Here is a 6391-nt window from a genome sequence, read left to right as displayed (position 1 = left end):
TGGATAATTTCCTTTCCTTTAGTTGCACAGCACAACAGAAATGGACATCATGGTATGACACTTGAATCACATTCAAAAAGCTATTTTCCTTGACATTTTTTAAAACATTTACAGTAAACTCTCTTGTCTCATTGCCACATATCAGACATCACATTATTTCTCATAGCTATTTGCCTCAAATACAATAAAAATGTTCTCCCGCTTCCTGGAGATGGGCGAGCCACTGAAAGTTCGAGCCAGGCTTTCATGTGGCTTCTGCCTGCTAGCCATGCTCTAACCTCACACGCAAAGAATTAAAGACAAAGTAGGAACCTTTGGTCCACCCCTAAACTGATGGTTACATGATCTGTGAGGTTATAAAAGTTAATTACAAGTTACATGGCTTGTAGTATACATGTTATAATATGTACATTGTAGTATCCATTATTAGAAGTGTGTCTGACGTATACAATCTATCCCCTGGTGCTGTAGCAATGTGGTCTGTGACTGTGCCCAGTCGGTTCACGGTTACAAGGTTAACATGGAGTTCCATTATGGTCAATGCAGAAAATATGGTTATTTCCCTTTTGGGGCCTCTGTGTCTTTCAAGCAGCAGTAATTTATCCGCTCTTTTGAACTGTGTCATCGACGTTATTTTTTATAAAATCTTTTTTATTGGTGTTTGAATCAGTATCATACAACGTAAAGAAACAAAATATGGGAGTCTTATGGCAGTCAGTAATTCACGCGAGTTGGCTTCTGTAGCAAAAGAGACTGATGAAGAAAAGCGGATATAGTAGTTGGAAAAAACTGTAGGTAACTCCTGTCTCCCCCCACCCGCACCCTGGTTGGTCTGCATCTCCAATACCCAATGGTTTGCTTGTTCGCATCTATCGAGCCAGGCCAGAAGTTTTCCAGCACTGTGCCATCAACGAGTTTGAGCGTATCTCCGGTGGAAGTGAGTTCTAGATTCCAGGCGCATTTCTCATAAATGATCATGTGTATGTCCTTCTTTCCTGAATCTAGCTGGCTCCAGGAGTAGTGCGTCAGAGCTTCTGCCTGCGCAATTTCTACCTGATCTTGTCAGATTTCTTGCTAGGTAGTTCAGTGCCACCTGATGTAGAGGTTTGTGAGTAACACAGTCAGTTTTGTAAATGCTTCTGGATCGATCAGTAGCCATTTAAGCCTACACAATGTGGGATTGATGTGTTCCGACCATTGTTTACCTGATATGCGTCTTGCTTCTGAATTAACTGTGGCTCTCATGGGGGCTAGGTGGGTTTTGGAAGTGCCTGTTGGGTTGCATTTCAATTGTCCAGCCAGGATATCACTAGAGTATGCACTGGATTAATCTCCACTCCCCTATTTGAGTGGACTGTGTGCTCCTTAGCAAATATTTTATTTCATCAAGCCTCCTTTTTCTTCATAATCACATAGGACACTATATTAAACAAGCATTTGCATTGCAATAGGTCTCGCATTTACTCAAGTTAAAGCTATTAGCGTTGTGAACTCCTAACCGGACTTTTCTTGCCACATAAACTGAAAAGTAAAACTGTTTCACATAAGCGAGCTGACAGCCACCATGAGTGCAAAGCAAACACACAAAAGGGAACAGAAGTCTGCTTGCAGTGAAACTTATCGGCAAAAGTGCAATTATCCATGTAACTGGGTCGATGTCATGCAAAGCGCTCAACTTCTGCCCAGCGAGAGCAAGCTGCCTACGAAATAAAGAGGAAAAATAGTGCAGAAACCATACGGAAAACATGGAGCCTTGCATGTTTTAAGTAATTGGCTAGTGCGCTTGAGGCAGGCTAAACACCTGAAAAGGCATGATGTATGCATGCCTTCCACTAATTAAATCAAGCTAATTTTAAAAGGCAAGCCGACTAACCAACCAAACAGATGGGCTTGACATGGGCGTGATTAAACGTCCACAGAAAGATTACACCAGGGACGGAGTGCTTGGCGCTCGACCCTAAAAATGTGGGTTTGGGATGTACGATATACAAGCACCTCGTGTTTGATTTAATAGTCTGTAAGGTTGCTCCATGCATGCAGGCCTCGAAAAATCATAAAAATGTTACTAGACCTACAGGTCAAGTAACTTGAATAATCTACTCGACCTAACTGTAATGTACTTGACAGGTTTCAAATTGTGTGATCCTAGGCAAATAGTTTACAGAGGCGCCTTTTTCTTCATTCTTACATATGATTGCACCTTCAAATATGTGAGCTCAGCATTTCTGCAGTACAAAAAAAACTCTTTTCTTTGATGAAGTAGACTAAAGTTTGCTACATGTATCACAAGAATCTAGCCCACCTATAGGGGACACATGACCCATGACTTGCTTTTAGTTTACTAATAGCATTGCCAACAGGGCAGGTGTGTTTCTCAGTTTGTTAAACACTCACTTTTAATAAACCATGATGTGGTAGCATACTGTAATCTAAACAAAGTATATTTCCAAGAAATGTCCAAAAACCTTTCCACTAACTTGTAGCTTTACTGACAAAACTATATAGTGTATTAACAATCTGTGAAGACTGGGTTTCAGTAAACATATCCTTTGCACATCAACACATAAAGTATTCTGACTACATCCTCCTCGGGGACATGAACTTCCACCTGGAGAAAAACAACGACAACAACACCGCCACCCTGCTCGACAACCTCCACAACCTCGGTCTCAAGCAACTGGTGAACACCCCCACCCACACGGCTGGCGACACGCTCGACCCCATTTTTTCCGCCAGCAACCACATATCCTTCAGCCACTCCTCTGAACTACACTGGACCGACCACAGATGCATCCACTTCACCTTCAAACGGGAGACCCACCCCCATCGCACACAACAAATCCCCAGCAGACCCTGGAGCAAAATCTCCACAGAGCAGCTCCTCTCAACTCTGAATCAAAACCCACCAGCCATCACCCACGACGCAAACAACGCAGCCCTCAGCCTCACACAATGGATCACCAACTGTGCCGAAAACCTCGCCCCACTTAAAAGCCACCCAAGCGGGACCAACATCAGGAAACCCCTGTGGTTCACGGACGCCCTCAAAGAATCCAAGAAATCCGGCTGTACCCTCAAAAAAATCTGGCGCAGAGAACACACCGCAGAAAACATGTCAGCCCTCAAGATCGCCACCCGTGAACACCACCAGCTGATCCGCTCCACCAAAAGGGCATCATTCAAAGAGAGACTTGACAACAACACCCACAACAGCAAAGAACTCTTCAACATCGTCAAAGAGCTCTCCAACCCCAGCGCCAGCTCCAACGCCATCACGCCCTCACAAGAACTCTGCAACTCCCTCGCTACTTTCTTCCATCGAAAGATCGCAGACCTACACGACAGCTTCGGACCCCAGACCCCGCTGTCCACCACTGAACCAACAGCCCCCTCCACTACCCTCAACGCCTGGACCCCCATCAGCTCTGAAGAGACCAGAATCACCATGAACACCATTCACTCCGGCTCCCCCTCGGACCCGTGCCCCCATCACATCTTCAACAAAGCCAACTCCATCATCGCCCCCTATCTCCAAACCATCATCAACAGCTCGTTCGCATCTGCCACCTTCCCTGAAAGCTGGAAACACACGGAAGTTAGCGCTCTCCTGAAAAAACCCACGGCTGACCCCAACGACCTGAAGAACTTCCGCCCCATCTCTCTTCTCCCCTTTCCGGCCAAGGTCATCGAGAAGACCGTCAACAAGCAGCTGACCAACTTTCTTGAAGCTAACAACTCGCTCGACCCTTCCCAATCAGGTTTTCGAGCCAACCACAGCACGGAAACCGCCCTCATCGCAGTCACCGACGACATCAGAACTCTGATGGACAACGGAGAAACAACCGCCCTCATCCTCCTGGACCTCTCGGCTGCCTTCGACACCGTGTGCCATGGCACCCTAATAACCCGCCTCTGCGCCACTGGAATCCTAGGACAGGCCCTTGACTGGATCATCTCGTTCCTCTCGGACCGAACCCAAAGAGTCTTCCTCCCGCCCTTCCGCTCAGAACCCACCGAGATCATCTGCGGCGTACCCCAAGGCTCATCGCTCAGCCCAACCCTCTTCAATATCTACATGAGCCCCCTCGCCGACATCGCTCGCAAACACAACATCAACATCATCTCCTACGCCGACGACACCCAGCTGATACTCTCCCTCACCAAAGACCCAACCACCGCCAAAACTAACCTACAGGAAGGAATGAAAGACGTCGCGGAATGGATGAAGCTCAGCCGCCTGAAGCTGAACTCAGACAAGACGGAGGTCCTCATCCAGGGACATTCCCCGTCCGCCTGGGACGACTCCTGGTGGCCCACGGTTCTGGGCACCGCACCAACCCCCTCAGACCACACACGCAACCTCGGATTCATCCTGGACCCCCTCCTCACTATGACCAAGCAAGTAAACGCCGTCTCGTCTTCTTGCTTCCACACCCTTCGCATGCTCCGAAAAATCCTCTGATGGATCCCCGCCGAAACCAGAAAGACAGTTACCCACGCCCTCGTCACAAGCCGCCTGGACTACGGAAACACCCTATATGCAGGAACCACCGCAAAGCTACAGAAACGTCTTCAACGCATACAGAACGCCTCCGCACGCCTCATCCTCGACATACCGCACCACAGCCACATATCCGCCCACCTGAAACACCTGCACTGGCTCCCCGTCAACAAGAGGATCACCTTCAGGCTCCTCACCCACGCACACAAAGCCCTCCACCACATGGGCCCCGAATACCTCAACGGACGCCTCTCGTTCTACACGCCCACCCGTCAGCTTCGCTCAGCCAGCCAGCCTCGCCCTCGCCACCATCCCACGTATCCGCAGGACCACCGCTGGAGGTAAATCCTTCTCCTACCTGGCAGCCAAAACATGGAACTCCCTCCTCGACCACCTAAGAACTACCCAGGACCATCTTGCCTTCAGAAAGCGCCTCAAGACATGGCTTTTTGAGCAGCAGTAACCTCCCCCCCTCCCTTGCGCCTTGAGACCCTTGCGGGTGAGTAGCGCGCTCTATAAATGCATTGATTGATTGATTCATTCATTCATTTGTTTTCAACCTATTAAAATGTTTTTTTCATCACACAAGTACCAAAAATTGGCTTTCCCAACTACTGAAATATATTTTGAAATGTTTGTACAGTTAACTTAGCCATTCAAATGTTGTGTGTTAGGAAAAGCCTGACACCCTATAGCTTTTTGTTTCACACTCTAAACAGCAGGCCAGACAGTTCACCTTACAAGATCCTGAAACCCTGCAGTCAGAAGGAAAGTTAATTGTAAGACAAACTGACTTTTGACCTCTGTCCGTGAACACAGAACAAATGTGACATGCAAGAACAAAATTTAAAGGTGTCTTTTATTGCTACTCCACTTTCTGACTGAAGAGAACACCTGTTCTTTGTCAACTCGCCAGAAGGGGCGAGTAAGTCCTAAAAATAGCTCGACCTGATAAAAAATGACTCGCCATAGCGAGTGGTCAAGTAGATTTGTTGGGCCCTGCCATGGAAAATATAAAGGCCATATATGAGTTACACATGACAACTGACTTGTCTCTTAGGTCACTAGTGGCATTGTCATCATTGTAGTGCATGAACATTTCTAAGATTATATTTAAAAACTATCACTTTTAATAAACGACTCTCAATGCAGTGACATAATCTTATATACCATAGTAAAACGTTTCAACATGTCAAAGAAAAAAACACTTGTTTTTCCAATTTTAAAGAAGCATTTTCATATTTGTACTAACTCTAGCTTGACTTATATGCAGAATACTGCATGATTGAGCTACTGGGAACCTTATGTAGTGCCTTGTGGTTTAGCATTGACTGTACCCTTTTGAGTCCTGATGGACTCATAGAACTGTGACGTAAGAGTTCAGTGAACAGATTTTAAGTTTAGACTGTTGAGTTTGCAGTTACATGCAGAGCAATAAAGACGTGCAAGACCTAACTCTGTGTGTGGTGCAGTTATTTATAAGTAGCCAGGCTGGGGAGAACGCTACACTTTGGCTCAGTTCTCCCTGTTAATTTGTTTGCTCACCCACGGTGTCCTTTTCCAGAGGGCAACACCATTAACCCCAGAATGAGTATCCTCTTTAAACCAAAGCACAGTGAATTAACACAGTGAAGAAAAAGTTAGATCCGCAGTGGGGAGGTGGGAGGGCAGGTTGCATGTGGTCAAGAGAGCCCTGCTAAGTGTGCTTCACAGACAGGTGAAGCTTTGTTGATGCACAGCTTTGTGGGCTGCCATCTACTTATCAGCATAGTTGCCAAGTATCCCAGGTCCATGTGTGATATGCTGCTCCAGTTTGCGTTTTTTCCTTTGAAATATGGGACATGTAGTCCCATTAAAAATGGAATAATCAAGACTACAAGTCCTAGAATT

This window comes from Pleurodeles waltl, chromosome 11 (genome assembly GCF_031143425.1).
Source record: "Pleurodeles waltl isolate 20211129_DDA chromosome 11, aPleWal1.hap1.20221129, whole genome shotgun sequence".
In the NCBI taxonomy this organism is placed as follows: domain Eukaryota; kingdom Metazoa; phylum Chordata; class Amphibia; order Caudata; family Salamandridae; genus Pleurodeles; species Pleurodeles waltl.
This window is presented reverse-complemented; position numbering follows the sequence as displayed.